Source organism: Balaenoptera acutorostrata, chromosome 5 (genome assembly GCF_949987535.1).
Source record: "Balaenoptera acutorostrata chromosome 5, mBalAcu1.1, whole genome shotgun sequence".
NCBI classification, from domain to species: Eukaryota; Metazoa; Chordata; class Mammalia; order Artiodactyla; family Balaenopteridae; genus Balaenoptera; species Balaenoptera acutorostrata.
The window spans coordinates 21,501,681-21,519,527 of record NC_080068.1 but is presented as its reverse complement, the minus strand read 5'-3'; positions in this window follow the sequence as shown (position 1 = coordinate 21,519,527).

Here is a 17,847-nt window from a genome sequence, read left to right as displayed (position 1 = left end):
CTGTGTCAGGTAAGAAATCCTGAACTGTAATTGATGAATTGCTAGAGGCTCAGTGTGGACAAGTCTAAGATTTAAAAAATGGAGAGGTCCCATAGTGAACCAAGAGTGAACACAAATATAAACTATAGACTTGGGATGATAATGATATGTCAATGTAGATGCATCAACTCTAACAGATGTACGACTCTGGTGGGTAATATTGATAATAAGGGAAGCCATGCATGTGTGGCGACAGGACGCATACAACTTCCTCTCAACTTTTCTGCGAATCTAAAACTGCTCTAAAAAAATTGTTTCAAAACAAAATTGTTTTCATCTCCAGGAGGACACAGTCATAGTAGGCCCCTACACTTTTGGGTGTTCTATCTCCACAAAACCTACCAGGTCCTCACAGTGAAACTTCCCTCTTGATTCCTCCAGGGGGAGGGGGAAAGTATCATTTTGACAGATGCCATAGCATTCTGTTCTTCTTAACAGGGTCTGCCCTCAGATAGTATTATTTTGCCACAGCCTAATCTGCTGGTTTATATCAGATCCTAACCTACCTGGGGGAAGGGAAGTACCCAAATCCAGCTGGCTCTTTGTGGGGGGAAGGAAATCTCAACTACAGTTCCCTCGATCTTTCCACAAAGGGACCTAAATACCCAGCTCTAGGTCTCTCTAGCCATTCAGTCACCATATGTGGGTAGGTGGGGGCAGAAACTGAGAAGCAGTTGTGAAGGTCACAATCCAGGGGCACAGGTTCACCAAAAGGCTGAGATCTAATCACAGGACAACAGAAATTTCCCCTTCTCCAACACCTTACTACCACATTACTAAAGGCCTATTTATCACAGTTCCTTTTACCGAGTATGTCATGTCCAGCTATCAGGAAATCTTTACAAGGCATAATAAAAAACACAGCTTGCAAAGACAAAACAAACATCAGAATCAGAGGCATATATGGCAAGAATGTTGGAATTATCAAACCAGGAATTTAAAATCATTCTGATTAGTATGCTAACAACAGTAGATAACAAGCAAGGACAAAGGGATAATATAATCAAGAGACAAATTCTAAGAAAGAATCAAAAATACATGCTAAAGATTAAAAAAAAAAACAGTGTAGCAGTAACGAAGAGTGCCTTTGAAGGGCTCATTGGTAGATTGGACATGGCTGAAGAAAGAATCTCTAAGCTTGAGAATATGTGAATAGAAACTTCCAAGACTGAAAAGCAAAGAGAAAAAACAACTTTAAAAATGGAACAGAATATCCAAGGACTGGGGGACAACTACAAGAAAATGTAAAATATGTGTAATGGGAATACCAGAAAGGGAGGGGAGGAAAGGAGGGAGAGAAGAAGGAAGAAAGAAAGGAAGAAAAGCAATATTTGAAGCAATAATGACTGAGATTTCTTCCAAATTGATTCAAACACCAAACCACAGATTCAGGAATCTCCAAAAACACCAAAAAGGACAACTGCCAAAAGACAAAACAAAACAAAATAAAACTCTATCTGAGTATATCATATTCAAATTTTGGAAAATCAAAGATAAAAAAGTAATCTTGAAAGAACTAGAGGGGAAAAAAACCTCTTAATATAGAAGAGCAAAGATAAGAATTATATCTGACTTCTCAGAAACCATGCAAGTAAAAAGAAAATGTATTAAATATTTAAAGTAATGAGAGGAAAAAAACACTAACCTAGAATTCTATGCCTTGTGAAATTATCCTGCAAAAGTGAAGGAGAAATTAAGACTTTCTCCACAAACAGAATTGTGAGAACTTGATGCGAGTACACCTGCCTTGCAACAAATTTTAAAAAGAGGTTCTTCAGAGAGAAGGACAATAATATAGGCCAGAAACTCAGATCTACACAAAGAAAGAATCGTAGATCTGCATACATCAGAGAATCAATAAGTAAAGTTAAAACAAAAACTTTAATTTTTCTTATTCTTAATTATTCACAAAAAAGTTTGCTTAAAATAATTGCAACACATATATACAATGGAATATTACTCAGCCATAAAAAGAAATGAAATTGAATTATTTGTAGTGAGGTGGATGGACCTAGAGTCTGTCACACAGAGTGCAGTAAGTCAGAAAGAGAAAAACAAACACCGTATGCTAACACATATATATGGAATCTAAAAAAAAAAAGGTTCTGAAGAACGTAGGGGCAGGACAGGAATAAAGACGCAGACGTAGAGAATGGACTTGAGGACACGGGGAGGGGGAAGGGTAAGCTGGGACAAAGTGAGAGAGTGGCATGGACATATATACACTACCAAATGTAAAATAGATAGCTTGTGGGAAGCAGCCGCATAGCACAGGGAGATCAGCTTGATGCTTTGTGACCACCTAGAGGGGTGGGATAGGGAGGGTGGGAGGGGGATGCAAGAGGGAAGGGATATGGAGATATATGTATACGTATAGCTGATTCACTTTGTTATACAGCAGAAACTAACACACCATTGTAAAGCAATTATACTCCAATAAAGATGTTTAAAAAAAAAAAAGTTAAAATAAATAAATAAATAATTGCAACAATGTATTTGCTTATGTGTGTGTGTATATATATGATTAAATGAAATGAATGACAACAGTTATACAAGGGCTAGAAGGGAGGACTTAGGAATATGTTGTTATTATAAGGTACTTGCACTACCTGTGAAGAGGTACAGTGTTATTTGAAAGCAGACTTGGATTAGTTGTAAAGCTCTTCTGCAAACCCTAGAGCAACCAATAAAATGTTTAAAAAAAAAAACATAATTGATACACTAAAAAAGGAGAGAAAATTGAATTATAAAATCTTCAATTAAAAACAAAAAATACACAAAAATTATGGAAGACAAAAATAGGAACAAAAGAACAAGGACAACAAATAGAAAACTGTAACAAATATAGTAGATATTAGTCCAGATATATCAATAATCACTTTAGGACTTCACTGGTGGTGCAGTGGTTAAGAATCTGCCTCCCAATGCCAGGGACATGGATTTGAGCCCCAGTCTGGGAAGATCCCACATGCTGCGGAAAAACTAAGCCTGTGCACCACAACTACTGAGCCTGCGCTCTAGAGCCCTCAAGCCACAACTACTGAGCCTGCGTACCACAACTACTGAGCCCACACATCCTAGAGCCCATGCTCTGCAACAAGAGAAGCCACCACAATGAGAAGTAAGCACACTGCAACAAAGAGTAGTCCCTGCTTGCCACAACTAGAGAAAGCCCACGCGCAGCAACAAAGACCCAATGCAACCAAAAATAAATAAATAAATAAATAAATTTATTTTTTAAAAAGTCACTTTAAGGTAAACGGTCTAAATAAACCAATTAAAAGACAGAGATCCTAGGACGGATCAAAAAACAAGATGCAAATATAGGTTGTCTACAAGAATCCACTTTAAATATAAAGACATCTATGGCCACAAATTTCATAAATTAGAAGAAATGGACCAATCCTTGAAAGACACAATCTGCCAAAACTCACACAATAAGAAATAGACAATTTGAACAGGCCTAAATGAATTAAAGAAATTAAATCAATAATTACTTACCTTCTAAAACATAAAGCATCAGACCCAGATAGATTCGCTGGTGAATTCTACCAAACATTAACAGGAAGAAATTATTCCAATTCTATACCAAAACCTTCTCTAGTATTAGAAGTATTAGAAAGTGCTTCCTAACTCATTCTTCCAACAAGAAATCAACTTTAAATGTAAAGACATGTATAGATTAAAAGTAAAGAGATGGATAAAGATATGCCCTGCTATCGCTAATCAAAAGAAAGTGAAAGTAGCTATACTAATTTCAGACAAAGCAGACTTCAGAGCAAGGAAACTGTTCAGTAATAGAGAGGGGTATTACATAATTATAAAGGGGTCAATACTCCAAGAAGACAGCAATACTCAGTGTGTATAAACCTAAAAACAGAATGTCAAGATACCTGAAGCAAAAGCGGATAAAACTGCAAGGAGAAATAACTGAATCCACTATTATAGTTGGAGATGTCAACTCTATTAGAAACGGATAGATCCAGCAGGCAGAAAATCACTAAGTACATGGCTGAACTCAATAGCACTATCATTTAACTAGATATAATTGACATCTAGAGACTACTTCATCCAACAACAGCAAAATACACATTCATCTCAAGCTCACATGGAAACTTCACCAAGACAGAATACATTCCAGGTCATAAAACACACCTTAACAAATTTAAATGAATTGAAATCATAAAATGTCTGCTCTCAGAGCACAAGGGAATTAAGCTAGAAATCAGTAACAGAAAGCTTGAAAATCCCAAAATATGTGGAGATTAAGCAATACATGTCTAAATAACACATGGGTTAAAGAATACATTTCAAAAGATTTTGAACTAAAAATATTTTGAACTAAGTGAAAATGAGAACAAAACTTCTCAAAATTTGTGGGATACAGTTTAAAGCAGTGCTTAGAGGAAAATTTATAGCATTGAATGTATATATTGGAAAAAAGGAGAAACCAAAAATCAGTAACCTAAACTTCTACTTTAGGACACTAGAAAAAGAAGAGCAAATTAAATCCAAAGTAAGCAGAAGAAAAGATGTAATAAAAATGAAAGCAGAAATCAATGAACTCAAAAACAGGAAATCAGTAGAGATCATCAACAAAACAAAAAGCACATTTTTTGAAAAGATCAATAAAATTGTTAAGACTCTAGCCAAGCTAATTAAGAAAAAGAGAAGGAAGACACAAAATACTAGTGTCAGAAACGTAGCTGGACAACTTAGATCTTCAGCTGAGGAATCTTCTGGCATCTTTAGTATCAGATATAAAAGTGGGGAAATCATTACGAGCTTAGTGGACATTAAAGGGATAATAAAAGACTACTATGAACTACTCTATGACCCCAAATTTGATAACCTAGCAGAAATGGATCAATCGTTGAAAGATACAGTTTGCCAGAACTCATACAAGAAGAAACAATCTGAATGTCTTATATCTATTAAAGAAATGGAATCAACAATTAATAACCTTCCAAAACAAAAAGCTCCAGGCCCAGATCGGTTCAATGGTGAATTTTACCAAACATTTAAAGATGAAATTATGTCAACTTTTTACAATCTCTTTCAGAGACTATAAGCAGAGAATATACTTCCTAATTCACGCCATGAGGACAGGATTGCCTCAATCCCCCAAAAAAGACAAAGATATTACAAGACAAAGAATACAATCAATATCTCTCGTGAACACATATGCAAAAATTCTCATCAAAATATCAGCAAATTGAACCTAACAATATATATAAAAAACTATACACCATAACCAAGTGAGATTTATTCCAGGTATGCAAGCTGGTTCAACATTCAATAATCAATTAATGTAATCCATCCATCTATAGGCTAATGAAGGAAAATTGCATGACCATATCAACAGATGGAGAAAAGCATTTGATAAAATCTAACATCCATTCGTGATCAAAACTCTCAGCAAACTACAACTAGAGGGGAACTTCCTCAACTTCATAAACAGCATCTATAAATACCTACATTTAATACCAAAGAAGATAAATTACCATGAGTGTGGGCAGTCAACAATGTTTGTTTTTATAACTCATTTTGGAAAAGTATTTGAAGTTGGGGGTTTCGGAATGGAAAAGTGAGTAGAAGTTGTCACAAAGGAACTAGTAAACAACTAAATGAGCTATCTTATAGCCTAAAGGTATAACATCGAATTGGGGATCAGTGGAGAGGAGCATTACTGAAACACTTGAAGTACTCTGAATGCCTTCTCACTCCTACTAGAGGAAGGCTTTTTTTTTAAAAAGAAAAAGGGGAAAAAAAGGCCTCAAACCACCATAGTGAGTACCATGAAGGTACACTTATCTGATAAGATTAGGAGCAGTAGTAGCTGCTCAGGTAATTAAAAACAAAAGAGGTTAAAACAAATAGTCATATAAAATATATATATATGTACAATTAAGAACTGTGAAGGCTCTCAGATTTTCCAGTCTCCTTACATACTAACACGTTTGCCTGCCATAGTTTCATCTATCACAAAACTCCTAAAAATTATGGGCAAAATATAGTGAAAAACTTGTAAGTGAATTCCTGAGGCTGCTGGAAAGTGAGGGACATCTTAGAAGAAAAATGAAGGAAAAAAATGAATCCATCCTTGAGGCTAGTGACAGTCTAAAGACATTTTACAACCCTTAGTGGCATCTGTCTTGTACAGCTGGTTAGTGAGAAGTATTATGCAAATATGAGACTCAGGAACCAATCAAAAGCCCCATTTTCTGAACTGGAGTATGACATAAGCAGGTTATTGTGGGGATGAGTAACAGACGTCGTTGTTGAGTAGAGTCTGGGGAACTAGGACTGAGCCTCAGCCTGTGGGTAGGTATTAGGGTTGAAGACTTGGGATCAAGCTGAACCTGGTGATTTAATAACCACACATTAATTCTCCTATTTCCAGTGATTTCTTAAAGGCATGGGTCATTTGATCCTACCTTAAGTATATAAAATTGCATGTGTTCTTGATATTCTAGAATGGTGTTATTACTCTAATTAGCACCTTACTTATTTGCAAATTGAAAGTCATCTATATCAGGTCTGAACAAAACAGTTTATAATTCAAAGATCAGTTCTAGGGACAAGGTGTACTCCTTTTTTCCCCTATATTCTGAGAAGTTCAAACCATATTTATTAATTACCAAAGGAAGATATGGTAAAGGGCTTCACTTTGTACCTTCTCTCAGAATGGGAGGAAGTTTGTATATTTATCTCCATAAGTAAACTGAAATTTTTTTTTTTTAAAAGTGTGTTGCAGAAAGGTCAACTCTACAGGAAGGGTTTTGTGTGTGTGTGTCTTTAGTTTTTCTTTGGTTTGTTATTTTTTGTTTTTTGTTTTTTTTGGGGTTTTTTTTTTTTTTTGGTTTGTTTTGTTTTTGTCATCAGACTACATTGTTATTATGCACTTGGAGAATCTCCTGAACACTTTCATTCTCATCAGTCTCCCCTCAGAAAGAAAAACAGACCACAGTTTCTTGGGTTTGAGCCTTGTGGGCTCTCTTCTGCTTACACTGTAGCATGACTGACAGGAGGCAGAATCCAGCCTGCTTCACATAGCCAGGTTGCTATGAGTGTCTCAAAATTTCTCTGCCAAATTTGTGGGAACTTTGCACATCAGCTGGATAACTGTGGATCTACCAGAGCAGAGTCTTTCATCACTGCCTTCATATAACTTTTGAAGTACAAAGTAATTAATTCATTTAGGAAGATCCATTGCATTTACTGTTGTTGGCTATGTTAGACACTGATAATAAGATGCCTTGGGGACATTAATTAAATATTGTTAATTTATTGGCACAGACTATTTCACTGTGATGTGAGGAAAATCAATGAAAATGTTTAGACCTCAGTAAGGAGAGGACTTACTTTGTGGCTAAAAGGCTGTAATAATTTGTGGCTAGGCAGGTTACAATGTACTAAAAAGGAATATTTATATAATGCAGGATATAACTTTTGAGAGGGCCATTTATTTGTTTTATTGCTATATGAACCACACAAGTTAAATATTACTGGCTGTTTGAACCACTGGGTAAGACAACAGTTCTGCTTGGTTAAGAGATTTATGTACATTGTTCTCTCACACTGCTTTCATTGAGGACTGTGAGGAAATTCTTCCTAATAATGCATCAAACAGGTACATTTCTTAAAGACATTAAGTAGTAAATATCATTTCTAAAGACCTGTTTGGGGGAGAACTTAGTAAAGCCTGAAAAATTCCAACTAATTTGTTTTTTCAAGGATTTATTTTTATTTCATTTTATTGAGATTTTGAATGTGCAGTGTGTTGAAAACACCTGAAATTTTATGCAAATCAAAATTACTGCCAAGAATCACCAATAATATATTATGTGTATGTATGTGTAACACAGAGACAGAGAGAAGAGAGAGAGAGCGAGAGACTAGAGCCACATGTATATGTATTGAGGTATTTTAAATTACCTTGTCATTTTTAGACTATAAGTGTTTTCTGAACAGAACAAATAAGTTAAGATCAATAAACAAAAACAAAAAAATCCTGTTTTATTTTGTGGTAATAAATCTGTGTTCTCAGAAATAAAATCAATCAAATACTAAACAAATAGTCATGGAAAAACTCTCTTTCTCTGTCTCTTACCCTAAAACCCTAGTCTCTTATTCTCAGTGATGATGGCAGAAATGATTTTTACCAATTCTTTCCTGCAGTAGACCTATATATTGATGACTTTTCTTGAAAGAATGAAAAGAAGAAAAAAGAAAACCCAGAGATATGCTCCCCAAAGGAACTCTCCATTTTCTTCAGTACCTCACCACGTCAAAAGATGAATTGGACAGAACTCTGACCTCTGAGTGACCTCAGAAAAGCAAAAGAAAGTGAACTAATGTTAACTTGCTATTTCTCTTATAGATCATTAAAACATTACTCCCTTTATATTTTTGAAGGTAACTCTAATAACGATAGCTTTTCATTCATTATATATCTTTTGGGACTAGTCATAAGATAAAGAGATTTTCCATTTCCTTTTATAAAAATATTTGACATAGGGAGTCCTTATTTTGCTTAATGCTCCCCCTTTCTCAAAGAGTCCTTTCTCAATCACCTTAATTTTTTCCCCCACCACCTAACTTTTTATTATCCTGAATGTGGCAGATGTAATAACAATGATGAAAATTTTAAAGTGAAGACAAAGATACACAGAATGAAGAAGAAAGAGTTTATTGAGTTTTATTATGTACCAGGCACTCTTTTGAGTGCCTTGAACATCTTCACTCATTTAAGCTTCACAAAAATTTTATAAGATAGAGTTTATTTTTAATCACATTTTAGATGTAAGAACATTCAGTTCATACATCATTAGAGGACATTCAGTAACTTGCCCAAGGTCACACAGCAGTTCCCAAACTGTAGGCTTTCTAAGCTGGGTTCCACTGACATGACCTGCCCCTGCTTCCTGTCCTTTATAAGTATAGTTTTCCCACTGTGTCTATTTAATAAGGCTTCTGGAAAGTTCAAATGTATATCTCTTTCTTCCAAAAATTACTGTAGAGAATTGAGATATAGCACATCATGCAGTGTCAAACTATACAACCTAACCTGGCATAAGTTTAAAACTTGACGCTCTCTTTTCCTTATTCACTGACCTTTCACGCCAGATCACCTTTCTTAAAATCCTGGATTCAGGATAAGGCCTTGCTTTGTGTCAGCTATCAAGATTCCTAACAAAGTCAAGTCTAGTCAATCTCCCTCAGCGTTGGGCCAGACTCATCAAGGTCACTCCCTTTAGCCTGTTTTTCTTGGCACCTCCTTACAAGGTCTCTCCCTAGATTTTATCAGTGGCCTTGCAATCACGTGCAGTCTGCAGAACTGCAGCAGCAGCAGCAACATTACCTGGGAACTTCTTAGAAATGTAGATTCTTTAGTCCCACCAGAGACCTACAATTAGTTCCTAAACACATCATGTTTGCGAAGCACTGCTCCTGGACATTCCCTGCCCTTTGATAAGTGGACCCAAATCTCTAATGTAGAGGTTTTTAAACCCTAGTGGGCATTAGAATCACTTGAAGATTAAAACACAGATTTCTGGATTCCCACTTGCAGACTGTCTGCTTCAGTAGGCCTGGGGGAGGGGGACCAAAAATTTATTTTTCAACTAGTTCCCAGATGCTGCTGCCACTGCTGCTGACCTGTGGACCACACTTTGAAAACCTCTGCTTTAACTCTTCCTGGATTTTCTCCTCTTCTGTATTCAAAACTTCTCTAGAAAGTTGGGAGTTCTCCCTACATTGTGGTAGGGAGAACATTCCCCATTGGTGATTTAGACATGAAATTGTTCTGTGCAGCTATTGTCTGAGAAGAAATTGTAGACTGATGAGAGCCAGCATCTGTAGGGTGGGAAAGTGGGGATGGGTGTCTGTGATCCCTGCCCTGACCCTGATGTCTAAACCATTGTTTCTTCTATCATGGTAGTTTCATAGGATAATTTTACTTCCATATTTAACTGAATATTCACAATTACAAACAAGATGGGACAAAACATATTTTAGAGTCTGTTACAGGAGTTTCTAAACTAATGATAATGTAATCAAGAGAGAAATATAGTTAAGAAATCCAACAGCTGGAGGATCATGGTGTGAAAGGAGAATTTGGGATTCAAAAAGAAAGAACAATGAGAGAATAATAAACTGATTGTCTGGGTCTTTAGTGGGGAAGTGTTTAGGGAGCTTCTCACTCCCAAATTGTTTTAGAAATTGATATTTTGGAATTTCTAAATTGTATAACAGTAAAACTATAGGTTATTCTATACCAAATCACTAAGAAAACATAAAAATAAATATATGTCAGTTTGTCACTGACATATAAGATTGAAAAAATTTAAGGTGTACAATTGTGGAATATTTCCCAGAATGTTCAAGCTTTTACACAAGACAGCTGGTGATTTTTCCAACATGATAATCATTTATAACAGGGTTTCAGAGGGAGTACTGAGAACTACCAATTACTAACTCTTTCTTCCATTTCACAGAGGTTGTTAGAATTTAAAATAAAGGTTTGGAACATTGAAAATAAAAGGATATATGTATATACAAAAGCTAACATGGTTTCTTCAAGACAACTGGTGCTTATTTGGAATAACTTGAGAAAAAAGAGATCCAGAAGCTTTAAAATCAATTTAGATTTTCAGATATTTTTCTATATCAAACGCTATTGAAATGCATTGAGTCACCAAGCGATGAGAACCAGATTTTTACAGTGGACTTGAACAGGAATTACAGGATAATGATAACTAACTCATCACTGTAGTCTTCTTTGATACTTTTAAAGATAATTAGGAGGAAGCAGTCCACAGTCAAATCTCCAAGTCTATAAATGGTGTAAACTGTTTATTGCAGTGAAATTCTAAGGTAAAGGAGATAAACTACAGAGCTCTCTTTTCGTATGAGAGGGCATAATAAAGGCAAATAAGTTTCTATATAACAAAATCCAGAAAGAAAGTGGCTTATAGAAGGAGAATCCAGACTTTACTCATGGAATGGCAAATTCAAAGCCAGCAGCAATCCAGATAAAGAACTAGGCAATTATTATATACCCTTTTCTGGAGACTGGTTCACTGTGACATCTCAGGGGAAAATATTCAAAAGCTGGTATTCTTAAAAGAAAATAAAAGACTAAAATAATTGTCTGGATATTGCACAAAGTCATAAACAAAGACAATAAAAATGAAGCCCAGCAACAGGAATCTGAGACCATTAAGGGGGTGGCAGAACTGTTTAATTAGATTGGTATTCAAAGGTAAAATTTTTCAACCTGCAAAAATGATAGACTGACATGAGATGGAAATCTTTGAAATGTGAAATAAGAAAACATATAAAATGAAAAAGGTTATTTTACACAATGGGGAAGTAAATTACTATTGTATACTGAGAACAATCTCAGAAAATTGAAAACATTCTGAAAGGTTTTTGATACCACGTTGGGTAATGGTCACAATAACTTTCTTTCTAAGGAAAAATGGGGACAGACAGATTTTTACTGGCAGTTCCTTAATCTCTGGAGTGAGGACAGCCATGGACGACCACCACAGTCTCCTGGGGCCTCATTTATGAACAAAATATTAGGCTGTATATACCATGTTATTTTCTTATCTTATTGGTCTTACTGTTCTGTAAAAGTAACTCTCTTTCTGATAAATTAAAGAAAAAAATATCTCCTTATAGGTGCCTCAGTCCTCCCCTGTCCTTTGGGCATTTGTGCCTGTCTCCTATCTTGTTTCTCTACTACCCTGCTCCTTGCTTCCCTTCTCTGTTGTCTTCCCACTATGCTTTATTTTCTGTTCCACAACAATGTGTTCTGGGCCTCTTTCTGTCACTCCATCATTTCTCCTGTCCATAGTTTCTTCCATCGCCAGTGTTCTAGCCATACTGCATCTTCTCTTTTCTCTAGTTTTCTTTAACCCTTGCTATTTAATGTTTTGGAAATTCTCAGGGGGAGGAAAGTTGGGGAAAGCAGACAAGAGGAAGCTTTAAGGTGAGGACAGAGCTTTGGAAATGTATGCAATACCTGTTGTGTCTATAACCATAGGACAGTAGGGACACACAGTACAATGGTATTCTATCTCTATTTCCCTCACTCCACTCTATTCCAAGCATATAGCCAAGTGCTTGGCCATGCCTCTTTGAATTTAGCAGGCTAGATAGATGTTGAATCAAAGAAGAATATGTGTAATGATCTGAAAAAGTTACTAAAACACTCCTCCCTTTTCTAACTACATGTCTCTGAGACTGGACTTTCTTCATATATTTCAACCAAATATTGCAACACACTGAATGCAGAAACATGAGAATCCAGCTCTTTCATATTAAGCCAGACCTTAAGGAGGTATGCAAAAATATAAAACAATGCCTCTGTTCTCATTATTTTTTGTTTTGGAAAACACAGTTTTTATGAAAATATCTCATTTATGTTAAAATATAATGGATTTATTGTGACTGTTTTACTGATAAATTAATAAACAAAAAATTTTTAAGTTCTTAGTTTTGATTTATAACATAGTAAATAATGATAGCTATAACCCACAAAAATAAAAGGTCTGAAGTCCTCAATAATTTTGAACAGTATAATTTCTTCATAAATTATATTATTTTAAAATAAAAACAATAGTTTGTTTAGTATAGTTTAGTTTAATATATTAAGCCATTTTCTTAACTGGGCAATACTTTATATTTCTCAGGTGTGATCATTAGCTACTGAAAAACCTAGACTATGGTTTTGCACTGAAGAGTTTTCAGGTCAACTTTTCAAAAATTTTGTGCATTTACCCTCTTGAGGTAAATCTGTCAAAGCCCAGGATAAACTTCTTTAAGATAAATGTTTGAGTTCAGAAGTAAGTAAAGGAAACCTCTACTATCTCCTAAAGTAGGAAAAATTGAAACCCAATGTGATAATCAGGCACGGGCAATTTGGCAGCCCTGAAAGTTTTGCTAGGCTGAGTAATCAAGAGGCTTGGCCTTTAAGGGCCACATGAAGCCCTGGGCACCTGTGAGTTGATAAGTTGGAATGAAGATGACTCAGGCAATCACAACCCTCGAAGGCCATCACCTACTATGAACATGTGAACTTCATTAAAATACCTCCACTTGAAAATGGATATGACAAAGGAACTTTGTATCATCCTTGGCTCTGGGTAAATAAACCAAATGAAAAAAAACACCTCCCCTGAAACATTGTTTGCATAGGCCTGCTTTAACAAGTTTAAGGATTTAAATTTACACTGTTTTCATGGTCTGGAAAATTAATATAAAAAGTATTTCCCCAATTAGCAGGAGCAAACTATTATATATAGAATGGATAAACAAGGTCCTATTGTATAGCACAGGGAATTATATCCAATATCCTGTAATAAACCATAATGGAAAAGAATATATATATGCATAACTGAATCACTTTAGTGTACACCAGAAACTAACACAACACTGTAAATCAACTATACTTCAATAAAATAATTAAAAAAAAAAAAAGTATTTCCCAAAGTGGTAATGGCTAAGCCTGGCAGATGTATGCCCAAAACTACTCTCTAAAGAGAAAATAGCAGGCAATCCTTCGAGGATTGCAACAGGTAAAGTCGGTTGAACAGGATTTCCCAGCTCAAAATTACAAAATATGAAAAAAAAATCCATAATGAGCGAAGGTCAACAAAAACCAAACAAATGGCAGATATATATCCTAAAACCTTCAGGTGAAAAACTTATCAGGTATGTCATATAGTCATGTTTAAAATTAGAGAAAAGATAGACGAAACTAAACACATGGGAAACATATAAGATATTATCCAAAAAGGCCAAGCAGTTTGGAATAATAAACAAATAGAAATGTGAGACATGAAAAATGTAATGGGTGATAAAAAACTTAGAGGCAAGGATGAGGTTAAAAAACAGATTGGATAAATGCTGGTGAGGGTGTGGAGAAAAGGGAACCCTCTTGCACTGCTGATGGAAATGTAAATTGATACAGCCACTATGGAGAACAGTATGGAGGTTCCTTAAAAAACTAAAAATAGAACTACCATATGATCCAGCAATCCCACTACTGGGCATATACCCTGAGAAAACCATAATTCAAAAAGACACATGCACCCCAATGTTCACTGCAGTGCTATTTACAATAGCCAGGACATGGAAGCAACCTAAGTGTCCATCGACAGATGAATGGATAAAGAATATGTGGCACATATATAACAATGGAATATTACTCAGCCATAAAAAGAAATGAAATTGAGTTATTTGTAGTGAGGTGGATGGACCTAGAGTCTGTCATACAGAGTGAAGTAAGTCAGAAAGAGAAAAACACCATATGCTACACATATATATGGAATCTTAAAAAAATGGTCCTGATGAACCTAGTGGCAGGACATGAATAAAGGCGCAGACGTAGAGAATGGACTTGAGGACAAGGGGAGGGGGAAGGGTAAGCTGGGACGAGGTGAGAAAGTAGTATTGATATATATACACTACCAAATGTAAAATAAATAGCTAGTGGGAAGCAGCTGCATAGCACAGGGAGAACAGCTGGGTGCTTTGTGACCACCTAGAGGGGTGGGATAGGGAGGGTGGGAGAGAGGTGCAAGAGGGAGGAGATATGGGGATATATGTATATGTATAGCTGATTCACTTTGTTATACAGCAGAAACTAACAACATTGTAAAGCAATTATACTCCAATAAAGATGTTTTAAAAAAAAACGGAGTGGGAAGAACCTAACGAAGTTGAATATATACTGGAGAAATTACTCAGAATATAACTCTTGAGGAAAAAGAAACAGGAAATGGGAAAGAGGAAAAGGTGACATGAAACATAAAATGAAAGGAACAGCATATATCTACTTAGGCATTATAGAGGGAGGGAAAAAAAGAATGGGGAAAGCCATTGTTCACAGCAAGAAAAAGCAAAAAAAAAAAAAAAACCACAAAACCAGAAAAGGCACAATTTTAAAATATTACACATTTTAAAAAGACAGAACTATACATACAGGAGATTTAGTAATATATTTTTATGCCAGTATATTGCAAATTTACACAAAACAGACAAATTACTAGAAAAAAATGTATCTTACTAGAGTTGTCTAAACAAAACAGATCTATAGGAGAATAGGCCTATTAAAATTAAAGTAATTGAAAGAGTAGTTAAAAATCTACAAATGAAACACTAGTCACATGATTTTACAGTGGAGTTCTTTCAAAAATTACATAACAGGAAACCTTTATTCTATGCACTCTGTTCCGTATTATAATAAAAGGAATGCAAAAAATTCCCAATTAATTTTATGAGATTGTAATAATTTTGATACCAAAACAAGAAAAAATAAAAATTAAATTATATCTTAGCTCATTATTTTTCTTTTTTCATGTTAACTTTTTCTTTTTTAACATCTTTATTAGAGTATAATTGCTTTGCAATGGTGTGTTAGTTTCTGCTTTATAACAAAATGAATCAGTTATACATATACATATGTTCCCGTATCTCTTCCCTCTTGCGTCTCCCTACCTCCCACCCTCCCTATCCCACCTCTCTAGGTGGTCACAAAGCACCGAGCTGATCTCCCTGTGCTAGGCAGCTGCTTCCCAATAGCTATCTATTTTACGTTTGGTACTGTATATATGTCCATGCCACTCTCTCACTTTGTCTCAGCTTACCCTTCCCCCTCCCCGTATCCTCAAGTCCATTCTCTAGTAGGTCTGTGTCTTTATTTGCATCTTGCCAATGGTTCTTCAAGACCCTTTTGTTTCCTTAGATTCCATATATATGTGTTAGCATACAGTATTTGTTTTTCTCTTTCTGACTTACTTCACTCTGTATGACAGACTCTAGGTCCATGCACCTCACTACAAATAACTCAATTTCGTTTCTTTTCATGGCTGAGTAATATTCCATTGTATATATGTGCCACATCTTCTTTATCCATTCATCTGTTGATGGACACTTCGGTTGCTTCCATGTCCTGGCTATTGTAAATAGAGCTGCAATGAGCATTTTGGTACATGACTCTTTTTGAATTATGGTTTTCTCAGGGTATATGCCCAGTGCTGGGATTGCTGGGTCGTATGGTGGTTCTATTTTTAGTTTTTTAAGGAATGTCCATACTGTTCGCCATAGTGGCTGTATCAATTTACATTCCCACCAACAGTGCAAGAGGGTTCCCTTTTCTCCACACCTTCTCCAGCACTTATTGTTTCTAGATTTTTTGATGATGGCCATTCTGACTGGTGTGAGAGCATATTTCATTGTAGTTTTGATTTGCATTTCTCTAATGATTAATGATGTTGAGTATTGTTTCATGTGTTTGTTGGCAATCTGTATATCTTCTTTGGAGAAATGTCTATTTAGGTCTTCTGCCCATTTTTGGATTGGGTTGTTTGTTTTTTTGATATTGAGCTGCATGAGCTGCTTGTAAATTTTGGAGATTAATCCTTTGTCAGTTGCTTCATTTGCAAATATTTTCTCCCATTCTGAGGGCTGTCTTTTGGTCTTGTTTATGGTTTCCTTTGCTGTGCAAAAGCTTTTAAGTTTCATTAGGTCCCATTTGTTTATTTGTGTTTTTATTTCCATTTCTCTAGGAGGTGGGTCAAAAAGGATCTTGCTGTGATTTATGTCATAGAGTGTTCTGCCTATGTTTTCCTCTAAGAGTTTGATAGTGTCTGCCCTTACACTTAGGTCTTTAATCCATTTTGAGTTTATTTTTGTGTATGGTGTCAGGGAGTGTTCTAATTTCATACTTTTACATGTACCTGTCCAGTTTTCCCAGCACCACTTATTGAAGGGGATGTCTTTTTTCCACGGTATATTCTTGCCTCCTTTATCAAAGATAAGGTGACCATATGTGTGTGGGTTTATCTCTGGGCTTTCTATCCTGTTCCATTGATCTGTATTTCTGTTTTTGTGTCAGTACCATACTGTCTTGATTACTGTACCTTTGTAGTATAGTCTGAAGTCAGGGAGCCTGATTCCTCCAGCTCCGTTTGTCTTTCTCAAGATAGCTTTCGCTATTTGGGGTCTTTTGTGTTTCCATACAAATTGTGAAATTTTTTGTTCTAGTTCTGTGAAAAATGCCACTGGTAGTTTGATAGGGATTGCATTGAATCTGTAGATTGCTTTGGGTAGTAGAGTCATTTTCACAATGTTGATTCTTCCAATCCAACAACATGGTATATCTCTCTATTTGTATCATTTTTAATTTCTTTCATCAGTATCTTATAATTTTCTGCATACATGTTTTTTGTCTCCTTAGGTAGGTTTATTCCTAGATATTTTATTCTTTTTGTTGCAGTGGTAAATGGGAGTGTTTTCTTAATTTCACTTTCAGATTTTTCATCAGTAGTGTACAGGAATGGAAGAGATTTCTGTGCATTAATTTTGTATCCTGCTACTTTACCAAATTCATTGATTAGCTCTAGTAGTTTTCTGGTAGCATCTTTAGGATTCTCTATGTATAGAATCATGTCATCTGCAAACAGTGACAGCTTTACTTCTTCTTTTCCGATTAGGATTCCTTTTATTTCTTTTTATTCTCTGATTGCTGTGGCTAACACTTCCAAAACTATGTTGAATAATAGTGGTGAGAGTGGGCAATCTTGTCTTGTTCCTGATCTTAGGGGAAATGATTTCAGTTTTTCACCATTGAGGACAATGTTGGCTGTGGGTTTGTCATATATGGCCTTTATTATGTTGAGCAAAGTTCCCTCTATGCCTACTTTCTGCAGGGCTTTTATCATAAATGGGTGTTGAATTTTGTCAAAAGGTTTCTCTGCATCGATTGAGATGATCATATGGTTTTCTCCTTCA